The sequence below is a fragment of the Eriocheir sinensis genome, chromosome 37 (genome assembly GCF_024679095.1).
Source record: "Eriocheir sinensis breed Jianghai 21 chromosome 37, ASM2467909v1, whole genome shotgun sequence".
Classification (NCBI taxonomy): Eukaryota; Metazoa; Arthropoda; class Malacostraca; order Decapoda; family Varunidae; genus Eriocheir; species Eriocheir sinensis.
The window spans coordinates 13,491,784-13,516,083 of NC_066545.1; the positions used below are offsets into that span (position 1 = coordinate 13,491,784).

At 44.3% G+C, this 24,300-nt stretch overlaps 1 long non-coding RNA gene across 1 annotated transcript in view; it reads left to right on the plus strand.

Annotated features, from left to right (window-relative positions):
- LOC127008283 (uncharacterized) overlaps positions 1-19,399 on the plus strand; it is an 84,741-nt gene extending 65,342 nt beyond the window's left edge. The window contains exon 3 of the long non-coding RNA XR_007760996.1: positions 19,294-19,399. This is a non-coding gene — a long non-coding RNA (uncharacterized LOC127008283). The remainder of the gene's footprint in view (positions 1-19,293) is intronic.
- Positions 19,400-24,300: the final 4,901 nt, after the last annotated feature.

Here is a 24,300-nt window from a genome sequence, read left to right on the forward strand (position 1 = left end):
GGGGGTGGGGGGGCCATCTTTACCTGTGTGGTCGGCAGGAGTAACACTCGTAATTAAGGTGAAATTAGCTCACCTGATTACCCGAGAGAGAGAGAGAGAGAGAGAGAGAGAGAGAGAGAGAGAGAGAGAGCAAAGAGGAAACAAGGACAGGGTCGAAAGTAGTGTGTGTGTGTGTGTGTGTGTGTGTGTGTGTAAGAGAGAGAGAGAGAGAGAGAGGGGGAGGAGGAAGCAACAGCAATAGGGAAAAGGGTAACAAAGGGAAATGATAAGAGATGGAAAAGGGCGAGAAAGAAAGGGATGAGGAAGATAAATTGAAGGGGGAAGAGAAAAAGAAGGAAAGGAATGAGGAATGAAAGGGAAAGGAAAGGGAGGAAAATGGAAAGGAAAGGGGAGGAAAAGGGAAAGGAAAGGGGGGAATGGGGAAGGCAAGAGATGAACGGGAGGAAGAAAGGAGAAGGAAAGAAGGAACAGAATAAGGAAAGAAAGGGAAGGGAGAGGAAAGGGAGAAAGCCCAGTTGAAGGGAGCAAAGGGAGGAAAGGGAAAGGGAGAGGAGGGAGAGCAACGTCCACCTGTCCTTCCATTGATCCAGGTGAACCCCCCCCTTTGGCCCCCCCTCTTACCTGTGCCCCCTACCCCCCCTCCCCCCCTCCCCTACCCCCAGATCCTGCCCCCTCCGGCCACCACTGTTAGAAGTTTGTGCTCTCGTGGGGCGGAGAGAGAGAGAGAGAGAGAGAGAGAGAGGGCGGGGTCAAGTCGCCTCGTGGACTGCTGGGTGACTGGGAGTACGTGGACGAGAGAGAGAGAGAGAGAGAGAGAGAGAGAGAGAGAGAGAGAGAGAGAGAGGCATGTATTTTGTCCACTTTCCTCCTCCCTACGTATATATTCCCTCCTTCTCCCTTTCCTCCACCTCCTCCTCCTCCTCCCCTTCACCCCCCCCCTCTCACCTGCCCAAAATGCATAATATGACACGGAGGCAACGCCCAGGTGTATCTTGAACCCTCTCCTTTAATGCTACCTTTCCTCCACCCCTCCACCTGCCTCCCTCCACCTCCCTCCACTCTCTCGCTCTCTCTCTCTCTCTCTCTCTCTCTCTCTCTCTCTCTCATCCACCTGCTTTGGATTGATCTCCGGGAAGTTGTGAGAGAGAGAGAGAGAGAGAGAGAGAGAGAGAGAGAGAGAGAGAGAGAGAGAGAGAGAGAGAGAGTAATGATAAAGAGCAGGAAGAGATATAAGAACGAGACAGTGGAGAGGAAGAGAGAGAAAAAAAGACGAAATGAAGGGGAAAAAAAAGAGAGAGAGGAAATTAAGAGAAAGAAAAAAAGAAAGAAAGAAAGAAAGAAAGGTGGCGAAAAATGAATGAAAGAGAGAGGAAGGAAAATGGAAAGTAAGAATGAAAAGGTTAGAAATAAGAGAGAGAGAGAGAGAGAGAGAGAGAGAGAGAGAGAGAGAGAGAGAGAGAGAGAGAGAGAGAGAGAGAGAGAGAGAGAGAGAGAGAGAGAATACCAAAACAAAAGGGAACACCCAATTAAAACTCAGTCATTCACAAACAGAGATCAAACTATGTTCTCATTGGTCCGCGCGCACACACACACACACACACACACACACACACACACACACACACACACACACACACACACACACACACTACTTTTTTTCTCTCTCGCTCTTGCTTCTTGGGATTTCGTTTTGTGAGTTAGAATTCAAACACAAACAAAAAAAATAGAAAAAGATGAGGAAGTGAGAGAGGAAGGAAGGAAGAGAAGAAGCTGAAGGAGGAAGAGGAGGAGGAGGAGGAGGAGGAGGAGGAGGAGGAGGAAGAGCTGTGTAGTTGTTTGTTAATTCATATATTTATCCCTTTGGCTCTCTGACTTCCTCCTCTGTGTGTGTGTGTGTGTGTGTGTGTGTGTGTGTGTGTGTGTGTGTGTGTGCGTGTGTGCGTGTTGGATTTGAGTGTGCTGGGCGTGGTGGTGTTTGCCCTGTAAACGAGAAGATTGCGTGAGAGAGAGAGAGAGAGAGAGAAGAACTTTCCTCATTGGAGTATCTCTCTCTCTCTCTCTCTCTCACTGATAGTAATGTGAAAGAAAACTCTTGGTTCGCCTTTCCTCGGTGTGTGTGTGTGTGTGTGTGTGTGTGTGTGTGTGGAGGGAAACTTTTTATCTACACACACGCACACAAAAAATAATAAAAAATAAATAAATAAATAAACAAACAAACAAACAAACAATTATATAGCAGAGGAGCGCAGCATCTCTTCATCTCTCATCTCCCCTCTTCTCCTCTCCTCTTTCCTCTCTTCTTTCCTCTTCTCTTCTTCCTCTCCTCCTTCATCCCTCTCCTTACCATTTATATTATGCTCTCCTTTCCTCTCTTCTTGTCTCCTCTTCTCTCTTCCCCTCGCCTCTCTTAACCTTCTCTCCTCTTCTCTCCCTTCTTCTTGATCTCTTAACTCATCTCTCTCTCCTTCTCCTTCTCCCTCCTCTTCCTCCTCCTCTCTTCTCAAGTCTTTCCTCTCTTTGCTTTCTTGGCATCTACCTTCCCTTCTTCACATCTTCCATCTGCCCTCATCTCTCTTCACTTCTCTCCTCTTCTGTTTTGTTTCACCCTTCCTCCTTCCTTCACTCATCTTCTTCTCACGTCACCCTTTTCTCTTTCACTCTTTCATTATCTTACGTCATCTCATCTCACCTCTTTGTCTTATCTTTAACTTTTTTTTCTATCTCACTTCTCGCCTCATCCTTTCCTCTTTTCTTTTATCATTTTATCATCTCTAATCCTATTCTCTTTTTTCACCCTTTTCTCTAGTCTTTCACCCCATCCTCTTCTCGTTCACTTCTTCCTCTCTCTGTCTTTCACCCCTTTCCTCTCATTTTTCACTCTTCTTCTCTTTTATTTCACCTGTTTCTCTTCTCGTTCACTTCTTCCTCTCTTTTTGTCACTCCTTTCCTCTGCTTTTTCACTCTTTTTTCTCTTCTATTTCACCTATTTCTCTTCTTTTTCACTCTTTCTTTCCTTCTTTCACTCCCTCCTCTCCTCCGTCACCCATTTCTTTTTCAACCTCACCTCAATATCACCTGGCCTCACCTCACCTCACCTGGCCTCACCTCACCTCACCTCACCTGCCCTCCGCTCACCTGCACACCGCCCTTGCTGCCTCCCTCTCGCCCGCCGCCCCATCCTGCAATATTTCAATTATAACTTGGATGGCTGAATTGAGTGTTTTGGCGGCGGGCGTTTCCTTTTCGTTTCATCCCGAAGAGAAAGGTTTGCCGCTGCAGGCGCTCTTACGGGGCCCCTAAATTGGAGGTTCATCCCTGGCCCTGCAGCTGTGTTTGTGAGAGGGAGGGAGGGAGGGAGGGAGGGATAGGAGGAGGGAAGGGGAAATATGGGAGGAAGAAAGAGTTGGATAGGTTAGAGAGAGAGAAAGAGAGAAATGGAGAGACTGGAGGAGGGATGGAAGGAAGTGAATGGAAGGAGGAAGGGAGGGAGAGATGGGAGGAGGGAAGGGGAAGTATGGGAGGAAGAAAGAGTTTGATGGGATAGAGAGAAGGAGAGACTGGAGAAGGAGGGATGGAAGGAAAGGAATGGAAGAAGGGAGGGAGAGAGAGATAGGAGGAGGGAAGGGGAAATATGGGAGGATGAAAGAGTTTGAAGGGATAGAGAAAGGGAGAAATGGAGAGGCTGTAGGAGGGATGGAAGGAAATGAATGGAAGGTATGGGGGGAAATAAAGATGGAGGAAAGAAGTAAGTGAAAAATTGGAGATTAAGAGGAAAATATCATGGAAAAAGTAGTTTGATGGAATGGAGAAAGGGAAAAGAGAAGGAGGGAAAGAGAGGGAATGTATAGAATGAGTATGGAATGGAAAAAAGGAAGAGTTTGAAGGGCGGAGGAAAAGGGAGGGAGAGAAAGAAGGAAAACATAGAAGAGTTTGATGCCGTGAAGGAAAGGAGAAAGGGAGGGAAGGAGGAAGAGAAGGAAGGATATGGAAGGAGTTAGATGTAGGAAAGGAGAGAAAGATAAAGAGAAATAAGGAAAAATAGGAAGAATGAGAAAGAATATAAGAAGTATGGGAGGAAAAAAAAGACGGAAAAAGGAGGACAATTATGGGAAAAAAAAAGGATTGAAATGAAAAATGAAAAGGGAGAAAAAAGGGAGATATATGGAAGGGAGAATATGGAGGAAGGGAGAGAGGGAATGTAGATAATGAGGAAGATAAGGGGAATGATTGTCTCTCTCTCTCTCTCTCTCTCTCTCTCTCTCTCTCTCTCTCCTCAGGGCCTCAAATCAAAGTTTCCTCCTACTTCTCTTCCTCCCTCACATTACCTCCTTCCTCCTCCTCCTCCTCCTCCTCCTTCTCCTCCTCCCTTTCTCTCCCCTTCTTCCTCCTCCTCCTCCTTTTTCCTTCCCCTTCTTCCTCCTCCTCCTCCTTTTTCCTCCCCCTTCTTCCTCCTTCCCTTCTTCACTTCCTCCTCTTCCACCCACGCTATACTTCTTCCTCCTCTTTCCTCCTCCTCCTCCTCCTCCTCCTCCCTCCGGCACAATATAATCAGGAGGAGAAACTCGAGGGGAAAAAAATGAGGAAAAAAACAAAAGCCAAACTATTATTCTCGAGAACTTGAAGAGAAATTTTTACACTGGAAGCAACGACACCGACCTCGCCCTGTGTGTGTGTGTGTGTGTGTGTGTGTGTGTGTGTGTGTGTGTGTGTGTGTGTGTGTGTGTGTGTGTGCAATTAGCTTAGCCCCTTCTCCCATGACAAACTTTTTTCCTTTCTTTCGTTTTCTTTCTTTTTTTCTTTTTTTTTGCCTTTTTTTTCCTTTGTTGACGGTTGACTTGATAATCTTTTTTTTCCTCTTCCTCTTCCTCTTTCTCCTCCGTCTCTTTTTTCTTCCCTTTCTCCTATTTCCTCTTTCCTTCTCCTTTCTCTTTCCTCTAATAATCCTTTTTTCCTCTCTTCTCTTCCTCCTCCTCCTTTTCCTCCTCCGTCTTTTTTTCCTTATACTTTCCGCCCTTTCCTCTTTCCTCTTCCCTTCCCCTCTTTCCTCTTCCTTTCTTCCTCTTCCTCCTTCCTTGCCGACTCTCAAAATAGAATAAAGAAAATGCTGAACACAAAAAAGAATGAAAATAAAGAAAGAAAAAAGAAAATAAAGAATTGAGGAACAGCCAAGTGAGTGGATGGTTGGGTGGAAGAGTGGAGCTGGAAGAGGAAGAGGAGGAAAAGTTTGGAAGAAAGAAAAGAAAGATATAGGAAGACAAGAGAAGATGAGGGAAGAAGACCAGGGAAGGGAAGAAGAAAGAGAGAAGAAAATGCGAAGGGAGAGAGGGACGAGGAGAAGAAAGGAAAGGGAGAGAAGAAGAGGAGAAAAGAGGAAGAAAATATGGATATGCAAAGAGGAGGAAGGACAGAGAGAAGGGAACAGGAGAAAACAAAATGCGAATGGAGAAGAAGAGGAGAAGGGGAGAGAAGGAAAGGAAACGAACCAGGTAGGAAGGGAAGGAAAAAGGAAGGATAGTGGAAAATGGATGGAGGAAGCGAAGAGAAGATGGAGGAAGCCGAAGAAAGAAAAAAAAGAGAGAAAAAATAGCGTTGTGAAAAGAGAAAGGAAAGTGAAGGAAGAGGAAGAAAAGGAGAAAAGAGATGAAGGAGAGAAAATGGGAAAGAGGGGAAAGGAAAGAAGAGGAAAGCAGAGAGAGAGAGAGAGAGAGAGAGAGAGAGAGAGAGAGAGAGAGAGAGAGAGAGAGAGGAAGAAAATGAGAAAAAAGGAGATGAAGGAGAGAAAATGGGAAGGAGGGAAAGGAAAGAATAGGTATGAAGGAGAAAGGAAAGAAGAGGAAAGCAGAGAGAGAGAGAGAGAGAGAGAGAGAGAGAGAGAGAGAGAGAGAGACAGGTCGCGTTCAGATAATGACTTGGATTATGACTACTCTCTCGTAATGTTGAACTCTGACGTAACGAACGCACGAACTCATCCCGTCCTTCGCATCCGTATTCCCACACAACGAACGTCCGTGTGTGTTTACTTTGATGTTCTGTTTGACCTTATAACGAATCCCTGCTGCCTCTAGGGGTTTAGATTCTGCTATAACGAATTTTGTGTTTATAGAGATGATTCGGTTACTATTTCAACTTATAACGAATGTATGTTGTTTTTAGTCATCTTGAAAGGGAAAGAAGAGAAAAGAAAAGAGGGAGAGAAGAAAATATGGATATGCAAAGAGGAAAAAGGGCAGAGAAGGGAACAGGAGACAACAAAATGCGAAAGGAGAGGATGAGGAGAAGGGGAGAGAAGGAAAAGAAACGAACCAGGTAGGAAGGGAAGGAAAAAGGAAGAAGAAAGAAAAAGAAGAAAAAGAAGAAGAAAGAAAAAGAAGAAAAAGGAAGAAGGAATGTCTGTTGTTTTTAGTGATCTTGAAAGGGAAAGAAGAAAAGAAAAGAGGAAGAGTAGGAAATATGGATATGCAAGGAGGAAAAAGGACAGAATAGACGAGGAGAAAACAAAATGCTATTTACTCATATTTCTGCAATTCACAAAAGCTTCATTTCTCTTTACGTTATATATAATTCAACCCTCTTATTTACTCTTTACTCATATTTCTGCAATTTTCAAAAGCTTCATTACTCTTCATTTGTGTATTTCTGCAACTTTGAATAACTAAATTACTCTTTCTCTATTTTTTTCATATCTTTAAAAATACTTATTCATCTTTAAATATATAATTGTCAACTTCAACTTTCTTTTGTAACATATTTTCAACAGATTAGGAATGCATGTGTATCTAAGCCGTCTTTCTGGTTTATATTATTTCGTATTATTTCGTTCGTCAATATTATTTTATTTTTTATTTTTAGTGTGTTGAAAGATTCGCTGAGTGTTTCCACGAGTCAGCAGGTAAACAGAATCAGGTGTGTGTGTGTGTGTGTGTGTGTGTGTGTGTGTGTGTGTGTGTGTGTGTGTGTGTGTGTGTGTGTGTGTGTTGCTGACCTAGATCTTACCTGTGTGCTGACTTACCTGTATCACGTGTCCTGTATATATACCTGAGGTGTGGTTATGATTTGTTCTGATCGCTCTCTCTCTCTCTCTCAAATGCCCTGAATCTAATTAGTTCTCTCGATTAAGGTCTCTCAGGGCTGTACAGGTTAATTAGTGTACCTGTGTGTGTCTGTGTGTGTGTGTGTGTGTGTGTGTGTGTGTGTGTGTGTGTGTGTGTAGGTTAAGTTTCCCTACATACACTCATACGCACATACACCCCTCCTCACACACACACACACACACACACACACACACACACACACACACACACACACGCACACGCACGCACGCACGCACCATGTTCCCCTACGCTCCTCCAGCACTCGGTGTCAATAATTCAATAAATGACACAATATCCCCATTTCTCTCTCTCTCTCTCTCTCTTTGTTTCACGTTGGAATTTACTGTAAATGAAGTCTTTGGTAAAACTCAACAGATGGCGTTTCGTATTGTTATTGTTGACTGAGAGACCGTAGGGGAAGAGGAGGAGGAAGAGGAGGTGGAGGAGGAGGAAGAGGAGGGGGGAGGAGGAGGAGGTGGAGATAAGTGAGTGATGATCCTTCTCTTCCTCTCCCCTCTTTCCATCAGAGAGAGAGAGAGAGAGAGAGAGAGAGAGAGAGAGAGAGAGAGAGAGAGAGAGAGAGAGAGAGAGAGCAAGAAGTTAACCCAGTTCGTTACATGACTTGGGTTCCATCCTATTATATACTACTATCACTACTACTACTACTATTACTACTACTACTACTACTACTACTTCCTCCCCTGATGTTTGTTATCGCCAAAGTTACAATCGTACAAATGTTTCACTTCTTTGCAGTTCGTCGCTAAAGAGATTTGGAGGCAATGTGATTTTTGGGAGCCCCGAGGCGTGATGGGATTAAGAACAGCGAGGTTTTAAGTAAATTCTCGCTATCCTGTATTTTGTGATGCGTGAATTTCGTTACCCGGGTGAGCTTTGTATTGGTGTGTGTGTTCTTGTTGTTGTTTTTTGTTTGTTTTTAATCCTTGAACACCTTAACCTAACTCCTACTACTACTACTACTACTACTACTACTACTACATAACAATAGTCAGAAATCCCTTTAATCTCTTTCCTACTCCTCCCTTCCCTCTCCCTCCCTTCCCTCTCCTTCTTTCTTCTTTCCCCCCTCCTCCTTTTCTCCTCTCTCTTCTTCCTTCCATCCCTCTTCCTTCCTCCCCTCTTTCTTCATCCTTTCATCTTTCCTGCTTTTCTTTTTCTCCTCCCTCTTCTTTCTTTCCTTCTTCCTCCCTCCCTTCATCTTTCCTCCTCTCCCTCCTGTCTCGTCTTTTTCTCCCTTCCCTTCATATCCTCCTCCTCCTCCTCCTCCTCCTCCCTTTGTCCATCTCTCTTCCTTAACTCCATCGCGCCCTCCTCCTCCTCCCGCCCTCCTCCTCCTTCCCTCCGTGCCACCCTGCTGTCTCCTGTTTTCTCCTCCCTCCATCTCTCCTCCTTACTTTCCTCCGGAGGTAGCAGCGGAGGAAAGAGAGAGGAGGAAATATTTTGGCCCCCGAGCTAACAAGGACCGCGGGTGAAGATGGATGGAGGAGGAGGAGGAGGAAGAGAAGGAGGAGGAGGAAGAGAGAGGTAGGTAGGTAGGGAGGTAGGTGAGTGGTGAAGGTGGACGAGGAAGAGGAGGAGATGAGGTAGAGGTGGAGGAGGAGGAGGAGGAGGACAGGTAGGAAAAAGGAGGAAGGCGTAATAAAAAGTAGAAAAAAAAGAAGAGGTGGAGGAGAAGGAGAAGGTAGTGAAAGAGAGGAAGAGGAGAAATAGGTGGAGGAGGACAGGTAGAAAATAATGAAGAAGAAAAGTAATAAAAAAGTAGAAAATAAGAAGAGGAAAAGGAGGAGGAGGAAGAGGAGGAGGACAGATAGAAAAAAAATGAGAAGGAGAAAGAAAAGTTAGAAGAACAAGAGGGGGAGGAATCAAGAAAAACATGAAGAGGAGAAAGAGGAAGAGAAGGAGGAGGAGGAGGAGGAAACTTACATGAAGGAAAAAATGACAAGAAGTGAAAAAAAAAGGAAGAAAAATATGAGGAAGAGGAGCAGGAAACTGAATATAAAGGTGATGGTAGTAGTAGTAGTAGTAGTAGTAGTAGTAGTAGTAGTAGTAGTAGTAGTAGTAGTAGTAGTAGGTCCTCCCATCACATTCTAGGTCAATCAATTTGTGTGCGTGGGTAAGAATAACTACACACACACACACACACACACACACACACACACACACACACACACACACACACATGATCGTACACGTTTCCCTCCCCCCTCCCCATTCTCTCTCTCTCTCTCTCTCTCTCTCTCTCTCTCTCTCTCTCTCTTTCAAAAATAGACCGGGATGCAAATTTTATTCAGATCCTCACGCGGGACACTAAAATACATTCTCTCTAAAGGAACCTAGCTTTATTGTTTTCTCTGTTTACTTATTTATTTATTTGTGGTTTTTATTATTTTATTTTATTTGTTTTGTTTTGTTTTATTTTTTTCCCGTTTTATTTTCTCTAATTTATTTATTTTTGTTTTTCTATGTATTTTCGTGGTATATTTTTTTATTGTTTTTGTTTTGTTTTTGTCTTTGTTTTCCTTTTTTTCTTTTTTTTCTTGTTCGGGGGGAGGGGGGCTCTTAGGATTTATTGAGTGGGGTTTTTTTCTTTCTTTTTTGTTTGTTTGTTTTTGTCTCAACTATACGGGAAATTTCATTGTTTTGTTTCTTTTTTTCTTTTTTTTGTTGTTTTCTTCATTTTTACTTCCTCCGTTTCATTCATTTTCACTTCTTTTCTTCCTCTCCATCTTTTCTGCTCTTCAGTCCGTAATTCCTTCCTCCATTCATTCTCTTTTCCTTCTTTTATTTCTTTGTTTTTTTCTTTTATTTCCCTCATTTTCTTTTCTTCTTCATCCTTTCCTTTCCTTAATTTATTCATTCATTAAAACATTCGTTCAATTTTCTTTCTTTTGTTCGTTCGTTCGTTTATTCTCTCTCTCTCTCTCTCTCTCTCTCTCTCTCTCTCTCTCTCTCTCTCTCTCTCTCTCTCTCTCTTTCTCTCTCGTTTTCATATTATATTCACAAATAAAAGAGGATTCGTATTTCTTTTTGTTCTGTTAAAAAGTAATAACCGCTTTTTACGTTTTTTTTATGAATTTATACTCGCGGTAAAGTTAGCTATTCTCTCTCTCTCTCTCTCTCTCTCTCTCTCTCTCTCTCTCTTTGCATTGGAGTGTTTGGTCAAATTTTGTTGTTTTCTTTATTTTTTTCTTGTTTTTCATTCATGTGTGTGCGTGTGTGTGTGTGTTGCTTTGTCCTACGTGTTTTATTTTAGTGCGTGTGTGTGGTTGTGGATTTTTTTTTTTTTATATGTTTATTTTCTGCTATTGATTTCTTTTGTTATGTTTGTGTGTTTGTTTGTGTGTGTCTTAGGGAGGAGGGGGAGGGGGATGGGGGGAGGAGGGGGAGGGACGGGCTTTATATGTGTGTGTGTGTGTGTGTGTGTGTGTGTGTGTGTGTGTGTGTGTGTGTGTGTGTACGTTATCCCAGGCCCCTCAGAACCGCTATTATTTATTCACGACCTTATTCACTTACTCCAACAACAAAAAAAAGAGAAAGAAAAGAGAAAGGGAAAAATATATCACTTATACGTGTTCTATTTTCATTCTTCATCTTTTTTCTTTTCTTTTTTTTCTTTTCTTTTTTTCCTCCAGTCGTCCCCGTTTCCTCCCAAGGGTTAACTTTTATTTTATGTTTTGCATTTCGCGGGAAGGAAGGAAGGAAAAAAGCAAGAGGGGAAAGAAAGAGAGAAAGTAAAGGAAAAAAAAGAAAGTCCTGGAAATGCTTAAGTTAGTTTCATATTTTAATTTCCCATTACAAAACGAGTAGGAAGTTTTGTTCTCTCTCTCTCTCTCTCTCTCTCTCTCTCTCTCTCTCTCTCTCTCTCTCTCTCTCTCTCTCTCTCTCTCTCTCTCTCTCTCTCTTGTTAAAAGTGAAATAGCTTTATTTTTCTTCCACAAGTGAGTTAATTTATTTCTCAACTATGTACACATCCTCTCGCGTGCGTTTATACATAGACGTACATACATGGCTGAGTGTGTATACTTTTTTTTCATACATACACACAGTTACCATGGGCGTGTGTGTAGGTTTGTGTGTGTGTGTGTGTGTGTGTGTGTGTGTGTGTGTGTGTGTGTGTGTACTTTCCTTGGCCCTATGTATGTAAGTATTTTTGTGTGTGCGTTTGAAAGCATGTGTACTTCTTTATGGATGTATAGGTCTGTGTGTGTGCGTGTTTTGGTTAGTCTTATGTACGTTTAATGTGCCTGTGTGTACCTCCCAAAGTTTGTAAGGCGCCATTTCTTGTCCATCTCTCCTTTTTCTTTTTCTTTTCTTTTCTTTTCTTTTTTTCCCGTTTCACTTTATTCATCTTTCAAACTGTTTCTTATTATCATTCTTCTGTTCTTCTTCATTCTTCTTATTACGTGTGGATATCGGTAGCCTGGTGTGTGTGTGTGTGTGTGTGTGTGTGTGTGTGGAAATATATAAAAAAAACTAGTTCATTCCTCATATTTTCTCTACAACAACAAAAAAAAACGGTTCTCCATTATTCCGAAATGACACTTGCAACAAAAAGTCAGTCCTTCCCTTCTTTCTTCTCTTTGCTTCGTCCTTTATTTTTACGATACGAGAAGAGAGACACGAGAGTTTCATAGACTACGGAAAAGGGGAACACACTCAGGGCTCTATGTAAAGAAAAGGAAGGGGAAGGGGAGGGAAGGGGAAAGGGAGGGAAAGGGGAAGGGGAAAGGGAAAGGAAAGGGGATGGGCAAGAGAAAGGGGAGAAAAGAAGGAAAGGGGAAGGGAAGGAAGGAGAAAGGGAGGGAAGGGGAAAGGGAAGGGAAGGAGAAAGTGAGGGAAGGAGAGGGAAAGGGAAAGGAAAGGGGATGGGCAAGAGAAAGGGGAGGAAAGAAGGGAAGGAAAGGGAAGGGAAGGAGAAGGGGATGGGCAAGAGAAAGGGGAGGAAAGGGAAGGGAAGGGAAGGGAAGGAAAGGGAAAGGGGAGGATAAAGGAAGGAGAAGAGTGCCCGTGGACAGATGGATGCTGGTGAAGGCTCTCGGTGGCTCTCAGGGCACACTCGCCTCTCTCCTTACGCTGTGTTCTATAAGTGGTGTTCCTCAGACCCTCACCACGACCCTAAGTGTGTAAGTGGCACGTGTGTAAGTAGGAAGAGTGTAGGTAAAAAGGATGTAAGTAGGAAGAACTTTATCTACGTATAAGTATGTTAGTAGTGTGAAAGAAAGAAGTATGCAAGTATGTCGTAATGTGTGTGTGTGTTCGTGTGAATTTGTACCCAAAGTGTGTAAGTAGGAAAAGTGTAGGTAGAAAGGATGTAAGTAGGAAGAACTTTATCTACGTATGAGTATGTTAGTAGTGTGAAAGAAAGAAGTATGCAAGTGTGTAGTAATGTGTGTGTGTGTGTGTGTGTGTGTGTGTGTGTGTGTGTGTGTGTGTGTGTGTGTGTGTGTGTGAATTTGTAAGTAATTGGTATGTAGAGCTAGAGATGTATGTTCACTTTATTGGCATTATTCGTGTAACTCCTGACCTTACATTCATTTATTTTACTATTTTATTTCCTCATATTTGTTTCTTCTTAATGTTTAGATTCTTTTTTTTTAATTTCATACACTCTTTACATTAACATTTTTCAATACACACATTTTTCACTCATCTTTCACTTCATTTTCGTCAAAGTCGCATTTTTATCGACATTCATTTCATTTACAATTGTTCTTTTTTTATACTTGCTCTTTTTTACCGGAAGGGAGGGGAGGGGGGTAGGAGGGGCAGGAGGCCAGGGGGGCAGGGTCAAGGGGAGGGGGGCGATGGGGGGTGGAACGGAGGAAGAGGGGAAGGAGGAGGAGGAGGAGGAGAAACGAGAGGACGGGAAGGGGTGCGGGACAGGGGAAGGAAGGAGGGGAGAGAGAAAGAGAGAGAGGAACGGGGGAGTGGAAAGAGGGGGGAGGGGGAGGGGGAAGGGGATCAGGGGGGAGGAACGAAGGGATGGAGGATACGGGAGATGGGGGGAGGATGGGGAGTCGAGTGAGGGGAGAGGAACGAAGCAACAGGGGGAAGGAAGAGGTGGGGTGGTAGGGGAGGGGAGGGAGGAGGGGGGAGGGGGGCTTGGGCTTTAGGGGGGGAGGGGGAGTCGGTTCGTGCGGTTATTGTTTTGGGCTTTCGATCCTTTTGAGGTTTTATTAATCTTTATTTTTTTGTTTGTTTTTTCTTTTCTTTTTTTTCTTTTTTTTTTCTTTTTTCGCTTTTTTTAATCACCGTTTTGACTTTGGGTGGTATTGCAATTGTTTTTCTTTTTTTGTACTCTCTCTCTCTCTCTCTCTCTCTCTCTCTCTCTCTCTCTCTCTCTCTCTCTCTCTCTCTCTCTCTCTCTCTCTCTCTCATGTTTGGTTCTCCTCCTCCTCCTCCTTCATCTCCTTCACTACCTCCAACGCCTTTTTCTCTCCCTTGCTTTCTTTTTCTCTCCCTTTTCTCTCTCCCTCCCCTACCCCTCCCTCCCCCTCCCCCTCCCCCCCCTTTACAAGACTCCACGAGGTATATTTTCACGTGAAAGTTGTGACCCAATTATATTTAGTGTTTGCTCTCTCTCTCTCTCTCTCTCTCTCTCTCTCTCTCTCTCTCTCTCTCTCTCTCTCTCTCTCTCTCTCTCTATTGAATCGCTTTTGTATATGTAAAAAAAAAGGGCGATAGGAAATAAATTGAATATACTCTATGGATGAAGCGATAGAGAGAGAGAGAGAGAAGAAAAGGTATCCTAAAGGGGAGGGATTCTGAGGTAAAGAGGAAGAGAGATGGAGAGATAGGAAGTGAGAGGAAGAGAAGACAAAAGAGAAGACAAAAAGAAGAGAAGGAGGACAAGGACGAGGAGGGGGAGGAGGAGGGAATGAAGGATAGGAGAAAATATTCTGTACTCTCTCTCTCTCTCTCTCTCTCTCTCTCTCTCTCTCTCTCTCTCTCTCTCTCTCTCTCTCTCTCTCTCTCTCATTTATATAACCTTTATTTTCGTCTGTGGAGAGAGAGAGAGAGAGAGAGAGAGAGAGAGAGAGAGAGAGAGAGAGAGAGAGGAGGGGAAGGGAGGGGGGAGGGGTTTTCTCTCCTTCTCTCCAGGGAAATAAAGAACGGAGGCTTATCTTGTGAACCTCAGGTGAGCAAATATTGTTCCTCCACATGTAGAGAGAGAGAGAGAGGGAGAGAGGGAGGGAGAGAGAAGAAAGGATGTATAAAGAATGTATATATTGTATGATGAAAAACATATATCTTGCCTGGCCTGCCTTCCCCCCCTCCTCCCTCCCTCCCCTCCCTTCTTTCCTCCACCTTCTCTCTCCCTCCTTCCCTCCCTCCAATCTAGGCCTCTCTCTCGCCCTCCTAAAATAATCTAATTAGCCCCGTGCAGGTAATTTCAGAAGCCACCGACATTAGTTTGTGTGTGTGTGTGTGTGTGTGTGTGTGTGTGTGTGTGTGTGTGTGTGTGTGTGTGTGTGTGTGTGTGTGTGTGTGTGTGTGTGTGTGTGTGTGTGTAATTTTTTGTTTTTTGTTTATTCTCTCTCTCTCTCTCTCTCTCTCTCTCTCTCTCTCTCTCTCTCTCTCTCTCTCTCTCTCTCTCTCGCTTCTCCATTCTCGTCCGTCGCACTAAAACCATACTCCCATTTTCTATAACATTTAGCAACGGAAAACGGGCGCGGGTGTTTAGAGGGTGACTGCAAGAAAAATGCTCCCGCCGCCTAATGGAAATGAGTCCCAGGCGGCCGCGGATAGTAAGGTACACACATTAGCGGCGGGCGGCGGGGCTGGGAGGGAAATAGGTTGTGGCCTGAACGGAATGTAACTTATTGGGTTGTAGGATGGACTGGAGCAGGGTGGAAGGGGGCTGGGGAAGAAATACTGATCAATTGAACGAAATAGGGCTTATGAGGCTGTTTGACTGGGAAGGAAATAGATTGTGAATAGGTATGGAAATAGGTGTGAGACGGGATGGACTGTAGGGCTACTATGCTGAACGAAATAGGGCTTGTTTGGCTGTGGGTCGGGGTGGAGCAGACTGGAAGGAGTTTAAGGGACTGACTTGGGCTGTAGGGCGTGGTAGAGCAAGCTGGAATGAGAATGTAGTGCTGAACTGGACTGGATGAAGTTGTGATTTATAGTTGGAATCGGTTATAGTGGAATGGGCAATGTTGGAATGCGCGTTGGAATGGGCAATGTGGGAATGGTAGATAGGTGATTTTAGAGTGTTGGAATGGACAACGTTGGAATGGGCATATTGGAATGGGCAATGTGGGAATGGGAGATAGGTAATTTTGGAGTGTTGGAATGGTCAATATTGGAATGGGTGATTGTGGAAAATTGGAATGGACAGTATGGGAATGGGCAATGTGAGAATTTTGGGATGGATGATTTTGGAATGTTGGAAAATTGGAATGGATGTCACGGGTTTGTAGTTTTTAGAATGGGCGGCCACTGACACACACACACACACACACACACACACACACACACACACACACACACACACACACACACACACACACAGCCCAATATGTAAGTGTTTGTGTACCTACGAAATCCCAAGGCAATCCCAGTACACATAGGGTTTCTTGGAGGTGCACACGGTTACTAATTTGGTGCACATGATTGAGAAACGCACACAGACAGGCTCATGGGAAATTATGGCATGTGTGTGGTGGTGGCGGTGGCTGGGGGACGCACATGAGATACGCACATGAGATACGCACTCACGGATACGCACACACGATACGCACACAGTCAGGAGGAAAAAAAAAGGTTAAATCAAGACTTTTCATTGCTATTTTTTGGGGGTAGCAGTAGTAGTAGTAGTAGTAGTAGTAGTAGTAGTAGTAGTAGTTGTAGTAGTAGTAGTAGTAGTAGTAGAATAAGTAGTAGTAGTATGGTGGCTATAGTAGTAGTTGTATAAAGAAGAAAAATAAGAGAAAGGAAGGAAATACGGAAGGAAAGAAAGAAGTACAGAAGGAAAGTTAGATGGAAAATAAGAAATAAAAAGAAAAAATGAAAAAAAAGAAAAATAAAAGGCGAATCCAAGTAACAAAAAAACAGTAAAAGAATAAATAAATAAACAATAAAGTAGATAATCGCAAACAAATGACTGACCAACCATATTTTTTTCACCCCAACAAGAAAACAAAAAAAAGAAATTAACATATTAAAAGAAAACGGTATATATTTTAAGGTAAACCCAAGAAAAATGACGAGAGAGAGAGGGGGTGGGCGGGAAGAAAATAAGAAAATAAACCACAATGATAATAATAACGCGTAAAACAGGAAAAATGTCCCCCCTGAAAATCCCGTCCCTAATTAGATAGAAAACGAGATGATGAAGAGAAACGAGACGAGAACACAGACTGATGACTTGAGGCCGAGCGAAGAAAATGGGATGAGGCTGGAATAGAGAAAGTGGGAAGAAGGTTGATGAAGAGAAAATGGGAAGATGATGAGTGTGGGTGCGTGAGAATGTGTGTGGATGAGAGAGAGAGAGAGAGAGAGAGAGAGAGAGAGAGAGAGAGAGAGAGAGAGAGAGAGAGAGCACTTCATTCCACCTTCCTTTCATACAACACTCCACCTTCTCACTCCACTTTACCATTCCTCTACTCCCCCCTTTCTCCACCCTCCTCTTTTCCCCACTCCCCATCCCCTCTCCCTTCCCTTCCTACTCCTCTCCCACAATTTCTTTCCTTCTTATTTTCCTCCTCTTCCATCTCTTAGTCCTCCTCCTATTTCTACTTCTACTAATACAAACACAAAAACCAAAGTAACAAATATATTCCTAATTCTCACACTCATTGAAAAGATCACTAAAATAAGATAGGAAATAGGAAGACTAGACAAATTAACAAAAGGATAGATAGGAATTAGAAAAAAAGTAATAGAATAGGAAAAACAGATAGGAAATAAAAGAATACAAAATAGAAAAATAGAGAGGAAATAAATAAAAAAAAGAGAAATATTAATGGAGTGATAGATAGACAAATAGATAAATGCTGTGAGTGTGACATGAAAACGCGTGTGGCTAATCCGATCCTGCAATCCGGCGTTTTAACACATTCGAACACGTATGCTGAGTGGGGGGAGGGAGGGGGTGGGGAAGGTGGCAGGGGGCGGGTGAGGGGAAGAGCAAAGGGGAGGGTGTCAGGAAGGGGTTAGGGGGTAAGGATCAAGTTGTCAGGGAGGGGAAGGAGTTAGAGAGGGGGGGTTAGAGGGGAAGGGGAAGGGAGTTAGAGAGGAGGGGGAGGGAGGAGGAGGAGGGATAAGGTAAAGGGGAGGAGGTAGTTAGGTGGGGGGGGGTCAAGGGATAGTGGATGTATGGAGGGGGAGAGGGAGGGGGAGGAAAAGTGGTTAGGGAGGGGTTAGGAAGGGGAAGGGAGAGGGGGAGGGGCAAGGGGTTAGGTAGGGGGGGTGAAGTGTTTAGGAAAGGGGAAGGGGGAAGGGATAGGAGGGCGGGAGACGCGGAGGGGAGGGGGGCGAGGGGGGCAGGCAGGCAGGCTGTTTGGTGTTTTATCTCTTAAGCCGCTTCTCAAAATGTGTTCCTTTAGTTATTTATTTTATTCGTGTATTTATTTATTCATTCAGGTATTCAGTTGCCATTTACCTTATTTTTTGTGGCATGTTCCTCCCTTCTCCTTTGTTGTTTACTTGCAACAATAAACAATAAGCTGCTCTTTCGGCCACCTCTTCGGATTCTTTATAGGAGCAGCGAGTAGCGGGCTTTTTTTTATTGTTTCCTTTTTTGTGTGTGCCCTTGTGTTGTCTCCCGTGCTGTAAAAAAAAAAATCAGTCAATCCTATCTTTTTGTTTGCCTTCCTTTTTTATTTCTTTTCCTTTTTTTTTTTTTTTTTTTTTTTTGTACTCAAGTTCCGTGCCGTTCATCTTATTCCCTTTTGTTCCCTTCCGTTCCATGTCTTTTCCTCATCACTCACTCACTCACTCACTCACTCACTCTAGTTCCGTTCCGTTCATCTCATTCCCTTTTCTTCCCTTCCTCACCATTCACTCATTCACTCACTCAAGTTCCGTTCCTTTCCGTTCATCTCATTCCCTTTTGTTCCCTTCCTCACCATTCACTCACTCACTCACTCAAGTTCCGTTCCATCCCTTCATCTCATTCCATTTTGTTCCCTTCCTCACCATTCACTCACTCACTCACTCAAGTTCCGTTCCATCCCTTCATCTCATTCCCTTTTGTTCCCTTCCTCACCATTCACTCACTCATTCACTCGTTCCGTTCCATCCCTTCATCTCATTCCCATTTGTTTCCTTCCTCAACATTCACTCATTCACTCACTCAAGTTCCGTTCCATCCCTTCATCTCATTCCCATTTGTTCCCTTCCTCACCATTCACTCACTCAAGTTCCGTTCCCTTCATCTCATTCCATTTTGTTCCCTTCCTCTCATTCATTCACTCAAGTTCCGTTCCATCCCTTCATCTCATTCCATTTTGTTCCCTTCCTCACCATTCACTCACTCAAGTTCCGTTCCATCCCTTCATCTCATTCCATTTTGTTCCCTTCCTCACCATTCACTCACTCACTCACTCAAGTTCCGTTCCATCCCTTCATCTCATTCCATTTTGTTCCCTTCCTCACCAGTCACTCAAGTTCCGTTCCATCCCTCATCTCATTCCCTTTTGTTCCTTCCTCACCATTCACTCACTCACTCAAGTTCCGTTCCATCCCTTCATCTCATTCCCTTTTGTTCCCTTCCTCACCATTCACTCACTCAAGTTCCGTTCCATCCCTTCAGCTCATTCCCTTTTGTTCCCTTCCTCACCATTCACTCACTCACTCACTCAAGTTCCGTTCCATCCCTTCATCTCATTCCATTTTGTTCCCTTCCTCACCATTCACTCACTCAAGTTCCGTTCCATCCCTTCATCTCATTCCCTTTTGTTCCCTTCCTCACCATTCACTCACTCACTCACTCAAGTTCCGTTCCATCCCTTCATCTCATTCCATTTTGTTCCCTTCCTCACCATTCACTCACTCACTCACTCAAGTTCCGTTCCATCCGTTCATCTCATTCCCTTTTGTTCCCTTCCTCACCATTCACTCACTCACTCAAGTTCCATTCCATCCCTTCATCTCATTCCCTTTTGTTCCCTTCCCTTCCACGTCGTTCCTCACCACCCACTCCCTACTCTAGTTCCGCTCCGTTCCGCAGGTTCAAGGTGGCGCCGCTCTTGGCTGTCTCCAAAGCAAATGTTGACGCAGTGCTCAGAGAAGGAGGAAGAGACAGCGCCTTGAACTCCGGTGACATAGAATGGGCAGGTGAGAACTCAGGTGTGTGTGTGTGTGTGTGTGTGTGTGTGTGTGTGTGTGTGTGTGTGTTCTCTCTCTCGCTCTCGCTTTCATTCTCTCGCAGGTAAGATGTTTATAAATATAGAAGCGAGCGCAGATTAAGACTAATGTACCCAACACACACACACACACACACACACACACACACACACACACACGCACACACGCCATTACATCCTTATTTCACTTCATTGCCTTCATTCTCCGCCTCCTCCGCTCGCTCTCTCTCTCTCTCTCTCTCTCTCTCTCTCTCTCTCTCTCTCTCTCTCTCTCTCTCTCTCTCTCTCTCTCTCTCTCTCTCTCTCTCTCTCGTAAGGAAATTCCAAAGATAATCATGAACCTGGAATGGTTTAAATACTTTCTGAATATTCCTCCCTCCCTCCCTCCCTTCTCTCCCTTCCTTCCTTCCTTCCTTCCTTCCTTCTCTCCTTCATATCCTTCTCTCTATCTATTTCCTCTCCTCTCCATCCATCCTTCCTACCCTCTCTTCCTTCTATCCTTTTATTTTCTTCTTCCTTCCTCTCCTTCCTTCCTTCTTTCCTTCCTTCCTTCTCTCCTTTACTTCCTCCTTTTTATCCATTTCCTTTCCATCCTTCCTTTTCCTCCTTTCATTCCTTTTCTTTCTCCATTCCATCCTTCATTTCATTTTTTTTCATTTTTCCTCTTTTCTTACCTGCTGAGAGAGAGAGAGAGAGAGAGAGAGAGAGAGAGAGAGAGAGAGAGAGAGAGTACGCTTTGATTGGATTATTAGGAAAGTTTATTGGCCAGGATTAACTTTTTCTCTTTATCTATCTATCTATCTATCTATCTATCTATCTATTTTACTACAGTGGGGATGGTGACGGTGGTGGAGGTTGGTGGTGATGATGTTGGTGGTGATGGTGGTTGGTGGTGATGGTGATTGTGATGATAGTGAGGCTGATAGAGATAGTGAGTGTGATAAGGGTGATGATGATGTAGGAAGGGAAGGGGCTGAAGTTGATAAAAGGATAAGAAGAGTAAATAAAGATAAAGAAAGTTGGGACGAAGATGATAGGTGGAAGTAGAGAGAGAGAGAGAGAGAGAGAGAGAGAGAGAAATAAAAATAAATAAATAAAAAGATAAATCAAGTTTGTAAAAAGATGAAAGGTGTGTAAATGAAGGTAAATAAACATAAAGAAAGATAAAGATAGTTAGTATAAAGATTAAATATATGTGAATGAAGATAAATGTAAAGTTATGTATCTTATTTATGTATCTTTTCTTCTCATTTTTTAACTGGTTTGTATACGACGCCAGTTTTGTGTTACTTTTTCTCTCTTTAATTGTTTCCACACACGTAAGAGTATTTTCAGATTCTTCTTAGATTTCACTTCCTCCCTGTCCCTCCGTCTCCCTCCCTCCTTCCTTCTCTCTGTTCCTCTCTCCTTCCTTTCTCTCCTCACTTTTCCCTTTCTCTCTCTCTTCCATCCCTGTATTTCCTTTCTCTCCTTACTAGCTGTCCCTCCCTTCCTCCCCTCCTTGCTTTTCTGTGTCTTCTCTCCTTCCTTTCTCTCCCTTTCCCATCCCTGTATTTTCCTTCTCCCCTTTCTAGATGTCCCTCCCTTCCTCCCATCCTTCCTTCTCTCTGTTCCTCCCTCCTTCCTTTCTCTCCTCACTTTCCCCTCTCTCTCTCCCTCCCATTCCTGTATTTCCCTTCTCCCCTTTCTAGATGTCCCTCCCTTCCTCCCCTCCTTGCTTCTCTGTTCCTCCCTCCTTCCTTTCTCTCCTCACTTTCTCCTCTCTCCTCCTCTCCCATTCCTGTATTTTCCTTCTCCCCTTCCTAGCTGTCCCTCCTTTCCCCTTTCTCTTTCCTTCTCTCTTCCTCCTTCTCTTCTTTCCTCACTTCTCCCTCTCCTTGTCCCTAACTTTCTCTTCCCCTCCCCTCCCTGTCTGGTAGCAGATTAGAGATTAGATTAGAGTAGATGGTAGCAACAACAAACAGCCTAGATAGGACCAAGAGGCCTGTTGCTGTTTGCTTTTCCTTTGTACTCCCTTCTCCCCACCCTGTATCTCCCTCCCTTCCCCTTCCTCCCTATCTATTCAACCCTTCCCCTCCCTCTCCCTCTCTCCGTATCTTCTTTCTTCTCCCTCTCCTCATCCCTCCTCTCCCTCCTCCCCTCCCTGTATCTCCCTCCTCTCCTCCGTATCCTTCCCTCCCAGTCTCTCCCTTCTCTGTTTCTCCCTCCTTATCTTCTTTCACGTGTCCCTCTCCCCATCCCTACCTCTCTCCTCCCCTCCCTATCTCTCTCCCTTCCCTCCCTCCCTTCCCTCCCTGTTTCTCCAGTCTCTCCCTTCTCTCTCTGTTTCTCCCTCCTTATCTTCTTTCACGTGTCCCTCTCCCCATCCCTACCTCTCTCCTCCCCTCCCTATCTCTCTCCCTTCCCGCCCTGTTTCTCCCTCCCTCCCTCATTAAACTTGGCATTCAATCAAAACTTTATCTCAAGTCAGTCTGGAGTTGGTGTCACCTTTCCTCCCTCTGCTAATTCTCCCTGCCTCCCTTCCCTCGCCTTCTTTCTCCCTTTACTCCCCTCCCTTATCTTCCCTTACCTTTCTTCATCCCTTCTTCTCCCATCCTTCCTTCCCCAATCTTCTTTCTCCCCTTCCTCGTCTCCCTTATTTTCTTTCACTTTTTTTCCCTCCCTTACCTTCCTTTTCCAATTCCTTTTCTCCCTTACCATCCTTCCTCCCTTTCCTCACCTCCCATCTCTCTTTCCTCCCTTCCCACCCCTACTTTCCATTGTTTTCCTCCCCTTTCTCACCATCCTTTTCCCCTTCTTCCCCTCCCTGAGCCTTCTTTTCCCCCTTCATCCCCTCCCTCCTTCCCCCTTTCCTCCTCTCCCTTCAATCCTTCTTTCCTCTCTTTCCTCTTTCATTCATTTCTTTCCTCGCTTCCTTTTCCTTCTCATCTGTTTCCTCCTCTCTTCCTTCTTTCTTTCCATCGCTTTTTACATATAATTATCTCTTCTCTCTCTCTCTCTCTCTCTCTCTCTCTCTCTCTCTCTCTCTCTCTCTCTCTCTCTCTCTCTCTCTCTCGCTCTTGCTTCTAACTACGAAAGAACGCACATTTTCTCTCCTCCTCCTCCTCCTCTCCCCTTCCTCTTCCTCCCTCTCATTCGTATCTTTGCCTTCTTTTTCTTCTTCTTTTTCTTCTTCGCCTTTGTTGCTTTTTCATCGTTTCTGCTCCAGTAGTCAAACGTCTAAAAATCTCTCTCTCTCTCTCTCTCTCTCTCTCTCTCTCTCTCTCTCTCTCTCTCTCTCTCTCTCTCTCTCTCTCTCTCTCTCTCTCTCTCTCTCTGTGATAGGTCAATAGCGTGTTTTGTTTCAGGTCAACAAATATATCCCTCTCCTCTCCCTACGGCGCCTCTCTCTCTCTCTCTCTCTCTCTCTCTCTCTCTCTCTCTCTCTCTCTCTCTCTCTCTGCGTGTTTACCCCCCGGGCCAAGTTTCTCTGCACGCCGCCCTCTCTCTCTCTCTCTCTCTCCTTCTCTTTCCTTCGCTCCTCCCAGTCACCGAGGGAGAATTACGGAGAGAGAGAGAGAGAGAGAGATTACCAGACAATTTATTTCTTTTCGCCCGCTGGGAATGCGCTCTCAAGCACTTTCGTGGTATAAAACTCTCTCTCTCTCTCTCTCTCTCTCTCTCTCTCTCTCTCTCTCTCTCTCTCTCTCTCTCGTGACTCAGTACCTCGTTACATCCTTCGCCTCCACAAAAAAAAAAAAAAAACGGATGTGAGACAGAGGGAGGGAGGGAGGCTGTACGTTTTTGTTTTTGTTATTTTCCTCTTTGTTTCTTTGTCTGCCATTCGAGAGGTCTTCGTCACCGCGGATGTCCGTAGAAATTGTTTGAGTCACTAAGGAAAAATATTACAAGCGGGTATTTTCGTTGTTCATCGTTTTAATTGAAGGTCGCCTGCACCCCGTACGTCCCCCTTTCCCAGGCTCTACACACTATTATAATGTAGTTGTAGTAGTTGTAGTGTTGTTAGACAGGAGGGAGGGGAGGAGGGAGGTAGGGACAAGGAGAGGGAGAAGTGAGGAAAGAAGAAAAGGAGGAAGAGAGAAGGAAAGAGGGAGGGGAGGAGAGAGGTAGGGACAAGGAGAGGGAGAAGTGAGGAAAGAAGAGAAGGAGGAAGAGAGAAGGAAAGAGGGAGGGGAGGAGAGAGGTAGGGACAAGGAGAGGGAAAAGTGAGGAAAGAAGAGAAGGAAGAGAGAAAGAGAAGGAAAGGGAGGAGGAGAGAGAGAGGACAAGGAGAGAGAGGGGAGGGAAAGAAGAGAAGGAGAAAGAGAGAAGAAAAGGAGGAAGAGAGAAGGAAAGAGGGAGGGGAGGAGAGAGGTAGGGACAAGGAGAGGGAAAAGTGAGGGAGGATGAGAGAAGGAAAGAGGGAGGGGAAAGGAGGGACAGCTAGGAAGGGGAGAAGGGAAATACATGGATGGGAGGGAACGAGAGGATAAAGTGAAGAGATAAATTAGTATATGTATGTATGAATGATCTTTTAGCTCTTTCAACACCTGTCTCGATCACTGCTTCGAACCTTTTTTAGCAGCTGTGAACTCCTCTACGTGACACCCCCCCAACCCCCCAACCCCCACACACACACCAAGAACTTAGCAGTCTATTAGAGGTCCTTTAAGCTGAAAATAACGACAGAAACTCTAATCCAGCAGAAGCTCGGAACTTACTCTTAAAGCGGAGATTGAAGAAGCTTAACTATTTATTATTTTTATCACTCGTTGGGAAAGTGAGCGAGGTGACGTGAGAGAGTAATAAATAGTCAAATCCAGTCCACTAGGGAAAGGAAACTACGTGATGTATAAAAAGAATTAGGTTGAGGATAAATAAAAGGGTGTTAA